Source organism: Haplochromis burtoni, unplaced genomic scaffold, assembly GCF_018398535.1.
Source record: "Haplochromis burtoni strain Fernald_Lab_line unplaced genomic scaffold, NCSU_Asbu1 Contig_14, whole genome shotgun sequence".
Taxonomy (NCBI): Eukaryota; Metazoa; Chordata; class Actinopteri; order Cichliformes; family Cichlidae; genus Haplochromis; species Haplochromis burtoni.
This window is the reverse complement of record NW_024582375.1, coordinates 4327622-4337783: the sequence shown is the minus strand read 5'-3', so window position 1 is coordinate 4337783 and position 10162 is coordinate 4327622. Positions and strand designations below refer to the sequence as shown.

The 10162-nt window shown below is 38.8% G+C and overlaps 1 protein-coding gene across 2 annotated transcripts in view; it reads left to right on the top strand.

Moving 5' to 3' along the window:
- sox5 (SRY-box transcription factor 5) overlaps positions 1-10162 on the top strand; it is a 279804-nt gene that overhangs the window by 107113 nt on the left and 162529 nt on the right. For both annotated transcript variants that reach the window (XM_042217984.1, XM_042217983.1), the window contains exon 2: positions 9127-9204. The gene's annotated coding sequence lies outside the window, so the exon portion shown is untranslated. The remainder of the gene's footprint in view (positions 1-9126; positions 9205-10162) is intronic.

The following is a 10162-nucleotide window of genomic DNA, read 5'->3' as shown; positions in this document are numbered from 1 at the left end:
TGTTTTCCAGAACTTTGTGTGTTCTTAACCTTAACATCTAGTAATTGCATTAAAGATGTGGAACTTCAATTAGTATTTTCATGTTGCATGAACTGATTTTAAAACATAGTTATGTTCATCTCCAACTATTCAAATACATCTACTCTGTATTTTGTTGTTTTTAATTTGGTATTTGAATAGTCTCCTTTTTTAATGTATGTAAATATAAAATCTTAGCTTGGGTGTCTGCCATCTCTCCCTCTCAAAACAGTAATTTTCAGACTTCACTTTGTTAGCAACAACTTTATCAACTTTTCATTGAGCTTTAGCAACAAATCTATAGAATTTTTCAGCCAACAGTTGCCAGTAGTACCCCTGCAACTACAAGTGTCCTTCCCTGTTCTTTCCATGGCCAAAGCTTCAGACACTGGTTGTTTATTACAACTAAAAAAAATTGAAGTGCATCATGAAGTTCACTGGATGAACTTCATGATGCAAAGGAATAATCAGGCATTTGTTTGAGAGTTCTAGACAACAGGACATAACGGCATTATGATTTTTGTTTGTGACGTTCCATCTCTAAAATGTTTGTCTGTTTGTTTGTAGCTCTGTAGAGGTCTCAGAGCTCTGAATCTGGTGTCCTGACATCCATCAGTCATGCATTGTACCCATTCTGGCTCACAAAGACGGCACAGGAAAGGCCTTATTCTTCCTTGTTTATAGAATTCTAATTACCTGGGTTGATTTAGACTTGGCAAAGAAAAGTAGGGATGTTGTATTTCAAAAGAAACCGTTTCTCTGAATAGCTATTGGCCAGCTCTGAGAAAGGGTCAAGGTGCTGAGACGCGTCCTTGTCCATACAACAATACAATACCCTGATGTCACTGATGCATAATTGCTAAGCACATTTGTTCCAGCAAGTTGTAGTTCAGGATGACATCTTTGGACTCAGTGGTGCATTGTCTGTATAATATTAGACCAGCCTTTATTTCATATAATGCTCTCCAGGGCATTAATTTGCCCGTGGAACATAATGAAGTGCTTTTCGTTATTGTTAACATTATCATTTACAGAATGCCGAATTATAACCACAATCCATTTTAAATGAATGAAGGAATAAATGAAATAGCTGTTGCAATGTTGTTTTCTATATTGAATTGAGGATGGAATAGTGTAACGTACTGTTGATGTTTGCTGTTGAAGGCTTGAATAGTTCATTGGGTTTTTTTAAATATTTATGATGGAACACTAACTTAATTTCAACATAAGTTTATAAAGCTATTATAACGGTTTATATTAGACTTTGTAAAGAAATGTTGAAAAGATGACCCTGCAATGATGTCTTCTCTCCTTAACCTTTACCCTTCAATAATGTAATACTGTTTTGGAGTCTGTGTGTATTGTCTCTGTGTTGTACTGCGGCATGCTATGCATAACATGATTAAGTGATGAAGGTGCACAACTGTGCAACTGTGTTTGTGTGTGTTCACGGAAGCATGCTGAGAAGGGCAGTATTAATTTGATAAAACAAGATTGGACTTCAACATTGTGACCCCAGCAGATGCTGCTACTGCTGTTGCTCATACACAAACTATACATAACTGTGTGTTAAGTCCGACTTGATTAGCCATTTCTGGGTTTAGATGCTCTCCACGCTCTATAAATTAACTGAGCACAGAGGCACCATTAAGAGCTAAAAACATTCCAAGCTCCTTTGACTACAATGAAGGGATCAGTGTAGCTATTCTCACATGTTCCACTCAAGTCTAGCATCCATATATCCATGAAAAATTGAATTTTCAGGCTTGGGTTGATTTAAAAGTTAGCAGTAATCTGTAAGGAGCAAGTGGGCATTCAGAGATGTTATACCATATTCTGGTTGAAGTATTTGTAAAAAGAAAAAAAGTATGGTTGGGGTTATTCTCCAGGAAGTTACAAGGACTTTTATACGGCTAGAAGAAGAGTTGGACTGGTGTGTCAAATGTTGAGTTTGGAGCATGCACCACGAGTTTTTAAAGGTATGATACACAAAAATAGTGCTAATAAAAATACTAAGGGCTAGGATGACTTGAATAGCTGTTTTTGGGTGTGGTTTTCTGAGTTTTGCTTGTAACCACAAATAGGATGTGAGTCAGTTTGAAGTTGCAGTGCTCAAAGAAATGGCAAATGACAGAAACTCCCCATGTTCCTTTTAATTCACTTTTATCTATATAGCCCCAAATCACAACAACAGTTACCTTAAAATTTTTTATATTTTAAGGTAATGACTACAAGAATACAGAGAAAACCCCAACAGTCAGATGACCCCCTTCCCGAGTGCGACAGTGAGAAGGAAAAACTCCCTTTTAACAAGAAGAAACCTGCAGAATCAGGGTTAGGCAGCCATCTGCTATGACCGGCTGGAGGTCTCCTTTGAAAATTGTTTCCCCAATGCCATATTTAATGGAAGCTGCCTCTGCCCCAACTGCAACCAAACTCTTTTAGTTCACCAAAAAAAAAATTCCTTTTTTTTTTTTCCCCAGAAAATGTCGTCAGGCTTGGTTTCTCATTCTCTCCTTCAGTGTTGTCCTGTGTTCACCCTGATGGCATGCTGGCGGACACAATAGTGATGTGAGGTTACAGGCCGGACCCTGGCGGTCTGTCTCCATTGTATCCTGTCTATAATTCAATCAGATCACTCACATTTCACCCAGTCAGATGCTTCGAGTCACCCATCTGTGGAAGTCACTGTCTGTGTTTGTGCATTAACTCATTTTCATTTCGAGACTCCTCATGCCTCTGTTGCTGTCTTCTGTGAGGCTCTGTATGCACTAATCTTTGTGTGTGTGTGTGTGTGTGTGTGTGTGTGTGTGTGTGTGTGTGTGTGGTTGAGGTTTATTAACTGTGTGTGACAGTGTCTTTGTAGATTGCATGCAGATGGTTCCAGTTGATCAGTGTTTTGCATGTACACTGAACAGCCATTGTATTCATTACCTGTACCGTCTAATGTAAACCAACACAGTAGCAGTCAATAGGCTGCTATCTCTGAGTGTTAATCTTTGCATTAAAAGGATTCTCTTTCTTAAGCTTACTTTAAATGTCTCAGTGATACATGGCCGACTAACAGCCCTGTGATCTTCCCACTCTGTTTGCTAAAGCCCGTCTTTAAAGCTGCGCTTGTGTTTCTCTGTCTTCTTTGTCCATTTTCCTTCTTTTAAAGTCTTATCCTTCTCAACAATCGGGCTCAATTCTAAGACTCTCCTGACCCCATGATAACTTTTGCACCAGCAGCTCAGCACACCTGTTCAAACCACGCATGTATTTCCTAACATAGGTTCACTTTTCTTTTTATATATTTTGTTTGTTTTAAAAGTCCCAATTCAGCTAAATTGAGGAACATTCTTTGTCACTATTGTGCTTTGGTGTGTGGTCTTGATCAGCCTTATTTATGCTACAGTCATACTAAGAAAACAGTCATATTAGAGACAATGTGCAATGGGACCAATACGGCAACTGCTTGCTGTCAGTTATAGTCTTCAAAGCAAGTTTAGTGCATCAAGACGTCAATAAAATGCAGTCAGTGTGCTCAAAATGGCAATTTCATGTAATTTGTTTGTGATAAATCAGTGAAAATTGTAAACCTGTTGCCATGTACTGACACATTAACTACTTGCATTCAGAGTCGAACCAGAGCCTCATAGAATTGAAACAGAAATTCCAAAATTCCTCCATAAATAATAACATAATTGATGCAGGACAGAAGCTTAAATGCAAAATGAAACAGGTGCTTACAAACCTGGATTATATAGGAATGTAGCTGGAATATAACCAGTTAAGTCGAGTCCCCTTTTGCCAAAAGACTCATCACATGATTGGCTCACACTGTTTGGCAATCTGTGTTATGAGTATGAGAATGTTATTGTTCTTCTAAAACAATAAAAGCCAAATTGTTACTATGATCATGTAATTTTGGAGGTAAAAGCTTTTAAAACTTTGTTCAAGAGGACTGCAGGTGAATAATACATGACTTTAAATGAAGCTCTATAAACTATAATCAATACTAGTTGAGGGTAAAGGTAAGGCAAATATAGGGGTAATGGCATCGGAAAAAAATAATCAGTAAGCAAGAAAAAAAAGATTTGTATTGTTTGACCCCCCCAAAAAATCCATCCTTTATTGCAGCTGAATACAATGTGAATGAACAGCAACACTGAACTACAAAAGCAGCACTGTGTTAGCAACAGTATCAGAAGTTGCAGAACATGATGTGGTGTTTGATCACAAGAAGCCTTTGGCACTGTGAGATGCTGTGCGCAGAGATGAAAACTGAGAGCATTGATTTCATTGTAGAAGAGCAAGGACTGTGTGTTATTTGCCATGTGTGTGTGTGAACTGTCTGGAACATAAAACTATAGAGGCCCATTCAGACCTTCCTTTCTCTCCTTCCATCAGGAGATAGCAGGGACATTGAACTGCAGCAACAAAAGCAGATTTCCATCAGAGAGTTTCTCAGAGAGAAAGGCATTGTGTTGAAAGGGGCTTAATGGAGGCTCAGCTTAAAGCTTTATTCACACAAACTGTACTCTTGGGTTGGCAGAAACACATATGTGTACACAAACACACACTCGCACACAATCACTTTTCCCATATACCAAACACTCCTTGTTCTCCTCCACTAAAATTGGTGCTCTCATTTTATAATGTTTATAAATGGTAGAGGAGAGTTTGTGACCAGATAGTTGCTCTGGAGCAAGCTACTTCAAACTCTTTGTGCTGATCTCAGGCTAAAATCATATGTGTGATCGGGCTTGGTTTAAAAAAACACGCAGTTGGTGCCTGGGTAAAAGAGTCTCTCACCTCTGATCGACTAACCCGAATCACCTCTTCAATGCTGAGCACACCTAGAAAATAATAAACCATGAAAAAATGTTTTATTTTCAAGGAGCCAGCGTTTGTTGTGCACACACATTATATGTCAATATGTTTTTCTAATACTGTTTTAATCCTGCTCAGTCACCAAGAGTTAGACAAAGAATTTTTAGTCCTCCACACAAAAAAACCCCCCAAAACAATTCTGCTATTGTATTGGAAAAAAAAAAAAAGACCAGAAAATTCTGCATATTCTAGCAAATCATCAAACAAAAAGGTTTCATATTTATTTTAAAACAGATGCTTTTGCTTTTGTCTTTTATGTGTGTCCACTGTAGCTACGTTTTCACTAAGTTGGGGCACTTATAATTCTTTGTGTGTGTTAAGATCACCAGTCAAGATAGTTTGTGTAAGAAATCTGATTACTTTATAAATCATACATGTCTAATGTATTATATTGCACCTGCTTATAGCTTTAGCACTGCTTCATATGTTATTGCAATATTAATTAACCATATAAATTTTTTATAACCATTCAGATAATTGTCACTGATGATTTACAAACCAGTTTTATATAAGTAAGTATTATTATAATTTTGTTTTTCACAGTAATTAGCTTTCACCCTTCCCATAAATTTTGAGATTTACAAGTTCAGTAAGTTTTGTTCTTCCCCATAGTGTAACTACATTTGTAATCAATGTTGTGGATGGGATTCGTCTAGTTTTTCCCATCATACTGGTTACTGAAACACATGTTACACCCAGAATAACTGTTGTATGCTCTCTAAGATGTATTAGTCTCACCAAATTTTAGGCATTTATTGAGTCGTGACCCTATGGCATAAAAATCTGATTTGGCAATATCCATGCAGCCAATTTTCTGATACAGATTTGTTGCATTTGTGGTATGACTCCAAACTCCACATTATGTATTTTGGTGACTTCAGGTTTATATGTAAGAACTTTAATGCGTTATTTTAGAAATACTTACGCAGCTTGTGAATTCAACTTAAGCTCAGCAAGAGTCTTAGTCAATCCAGTTTAAAAATGATTTATCCATAATTTTTTAGTGAGATATTTTGTTCCCCTTCATGAAAAAAAAATTAGATGCTGTTAGATCAGAGAAACAATTGGGCAATTATGAAGTTAAACTGATAAGTTAAACTAATGAAAGAATTTAACTTTGGGGCAAGCTGCTTTACAGATGACCAGAAACTCTAAACTTGATTATTACTTTTCCAACTACCTGCCTCAAGTTTTGAGGTAGTACAGTAGTATTGCCACTTGGGGAACACTTTCCATAGGGTTTAGGAGTTCATGGGAATTTTGGAATGTTGGCACAGGAGGTGGCTATCCTCAAACTGTTTTCACAAAGTTAGAATGATGAAATTGTCCAAAATGTCTTGGTGTGCTGAAGCATTAAGAGTTCCTTTGACTGGAACTAAGGAGGCGAGCACAACTCCTGAAAAACAACCCCACACCATAATGCCCCCTCTACCAAACTTTACACTTGGCAAAGTCAGACAAATACCGTTCTCCCGGCGACTGCCAAACACAGACTCATCCATCGGATTGCACGACAGAGCAGTCTGATTCGTCACTCCAGAGAACACATTTCCATTGGTCTGCAGTCCAGTGTTGGTGGGCTTTTACACCACTGCATCTGACACTCTGCAGTGAGCTTGGATGCAGCTGCTCGGCCATGGAAACCCATTCCATGAAGCTCTCTGTGCACCGTTCTTGAGCTAATCTGAGGCCATGTGAAGTTTGGAGGTCTGTATCGATTGGCTGCAGAGAACTGGTGACCTCTGCACACCATTTGCCTCAGCATCCACAAACCCCCGCTCTGTGATTTTCTGTAGTCTACCACTTTGAGGCTGAGTTGCTGTAATTCCCAGTCACTTCCACTTTGTTTTAATGCCACTAACAGTTGACTGTCGAATATTTAGTAGGGAGGAAATTTAATGACTGGACTTGTGTCAGGCGACTGGTGCATGTGCATTTAAGGTTTTGTAAGTGAGCGAGAGGGATGTTAAATGTATTTTTAAACATTTGTATGCACTGAAAGAGAAAACGATCCAATTCGGGAAGCTGAACTTACTACGCTGTGCATAAATAATCACCATTTATTCAGGTTTGGATGTACGCATTTGTAAAATAGTTTCCATGTGATCACAATGCTTCATATTTGTGTCTGGATCGGAGCACGCATTTGTGAGTCCTCAAAAGTTGCATGACTACATTTGTTTATGCTTGTGAATCATATCGTACGCATTCGTAACACTTTTGAGGCAAATTTCTCTCCATAGAAATGGGGCCAAATGCATGCTGATCGACTGTTCTTTTGTTTGGTGCTTCTTGCGTACTATTTCTGCTGTAACCTTCCTCTCGAAAAGTACCTCACACATTCACACACAGAAGCAGTTACACAGCTTGTAAAGTACTTTGAGTGGCCAGTATGACTAGAAAAGTGCTATATAAATGCAGTGCATTTATCATGTACACTGAGATGTCGGGGCACACGCAGCTTTTAGTAGAACATTTGTTCTATCTTCAAATTTGGGATCCACCAACAATGTACGAGACCGAAACAGTTGTCTGTCTCTCAGAAAGCTTTTCTGTCTTTTTCGTCAGTCGTTTTCACAATGAACTGAACAGTTCTGCTCTGTAGATCGTGTACATTGGAAAGCCTGCCTGCTTTTCCTCTCTTTCTCAGATTGGAGTTGTCGTCCTTTATATTACAGGCAAAGTGGGGATGAGTGAGCAGTCCTCTCAGGGATTAACTGCTGACTGACTCCAAAAGTTGAAGGCAGACTTTCTCGTTACGAGACATGTAAAAATCTTCTCAACACATGCGTACACGCACAAGTACACACAGTCCTAAGGTTTTTCCAGTGTTGTCCCAAAAATCATATCGCTCAATATTCCCCCAGAAAAGACGACACAATGGCTGCTCCCAAATCTGATTGGTGTTATTTGTAAGTCAGCCTAAATCTCAGAGAAGCTACACACACAAATGGAACAGGGCTTACTAATCCATTTGTAAGGCAATAGGCAGGCAAACAGGCAGGGGAGAGCTTGCCAAGTGTTGTAATCACAACTAAAGATGATGAGCCCACTCCCTTCCGCTACAGTACTGTGTGCGTTTGTATCTACGCGTACATTTGTGTGTGTGTTTTGTGTGCATTTGCATGTTTGTCCTACATCGCCTCCTTTAGAAAACTGTGACAAGAGAGGGAGAAAATGAATCGGTATCAAGTGGATAATCTACAAAAGTACACTAGGAGCTTTTCCACCTTATGCAAGTCCCCCGCTCATTCATTTGCAGCTACCACGCAATCTCTCTTAGAACAACAACAAGCCGGCAATATGAGTTTTGAAAAGGCGGTAATTGTAAGCAGGTTGGGGAATAAATTAGAATGATGACAAAATACAGAGATAAATCCAGCTTAAGAGAGATGTACGCCACTGTTTATTTGATTTCAGCTTTTCTCTCTATCCTGCTCTTTCTCCCTCCCTCATTCCTGATCTTTTTTAGTGGGGTGGAAAAATGGATTTTTGTCAGCGATTTGGCCCTGAAATAGCTTATTGTCTAAGGCAGCCACTGTGCGGGTACAACGTCAACATCACATGTGTGTGCGAACGCGCTTGCCTGTTTCCATGGGGAGTAATGGCCGTGGAAGTGTGTATTGGCTCTGCTGGCACAATACGCCACTGTGCTCATTGGTTTAGACTGGTGTGTGTGTTTACAGTATGTGTGTATGTAGTTCTATAGACTCTCTTGTTGATATTTATAGATGTAAGAATTCTGGTATGAAGGGGCGAGGGTAAGAAGAATGTGGGGAGCAAAGGGGGGAGGGTCAGGCAGAGGAAAGGGAGTAGGAAGGAAAGAAGGAAAGGTTCTTTAAGATAGAATTATTGACTGTCGCCTTCAGCTTTTTTTCGTTCTCCTCCTTCCTCTAACTTTCTGTGTCTTTATTCTGTAAACCATCAGTTTTACTTCTCATGTTATGAGTCAGAGCAATTTGTCACATAGAAGCCCTGTGTGCTGGAAAGTCTGATGACCACTGGACTCGGTATGGCTGCAGTTTACTTCACCATACATGTGCCTTTAATGGGAGAAATGTCAAAAAGCTGAAAAAGTCAAATAGTCAAACTTATATTTATTTGTGACTTTCCCACTGATAAATCTCCCTTTCTCAGTTTCACCCTCTTTGATTTTTTTTAAAATAAAAATTTTATGTACCACAGGATAGTCATACAATTACTTTATTTTATTGTTTTCTTCTTTGTGTCCAGGTTTGAAGGGGCTAAGTGGACAGAGCAGCTGATTACTTCTGGGTATTTTTTTCCTTCATATTGCTCATCAAGTAACTGGTAAGGGCCTTTTTTCCTGTTAAGAGTGGTGCACTTTATAACTCAGATATTCCAGATATAGTCTATTGTTTTAGTCTACATAGGCATACAGCTATGGGAAGAAAATGTGAACCCTTTATTATTTTCCAGATTTCTGCATAAACATGACCTGAAACTTTAATAAATTTCTAAAGTGAGGTTTAAAAATTAAATACATTAAAAATATTAGACAAAATAGTTTTAAGGAAAACGATCCATTGCATATCAGTGAAGAGAAAAAGCATTTGAAATGTTGCTTTTAGTGTCTGAGTTGATCTCATGTGCAGCAGTGACTGCAGCTAAATGTTTAAGGTGCCCGGTGAACCGTCCTTTGGGTTAGCACTGAAGACTTTTAGACCATTGTCGTACTCAGAACAGCTTCAGCTCTGAGGTCTGTGTCCTCATATTCAGTGCTCACTTCAGGCTCTTTTCAGTTATTTCTGTCGTTGTTTCCTATCATCATACCTTTTCCTATCATTTAGATCACTGACAGATGTCCTGATGATTTTAGAATTGAATAGTTTCATTGCTTCATCAGTGATGACAAGCCATATTTGCTCAGATGCAGCAAAAAACCAAAGATGCCAATGCCACCATGTTTCTTGATTGGGATACATTTTTAATAGTGTGATGCATTTTTTTTTCTTGCTCCATATATATAACCCTTCTCACGTAAATGAAAATGTCTATTTTAATCTCATCTATCCAAGAAACACTGTTCAAACAGTCTTCTGACTCATGCATGTGCAGATGGGAAGCGCTCTCTGCAGAGAACAGTGCTTTCTCCTTGCAGCCCTGCCATACACACCATTGTTCTTCAGTATCCTCCACATGATAGACTGAAACTGAAACATGTCACAAACCAGTGCATGAGAGCTTTCTAACAGATCATCTAGTGATATACAGTAGGGCTGCCACGATTAGTCGACTAGTCACGATT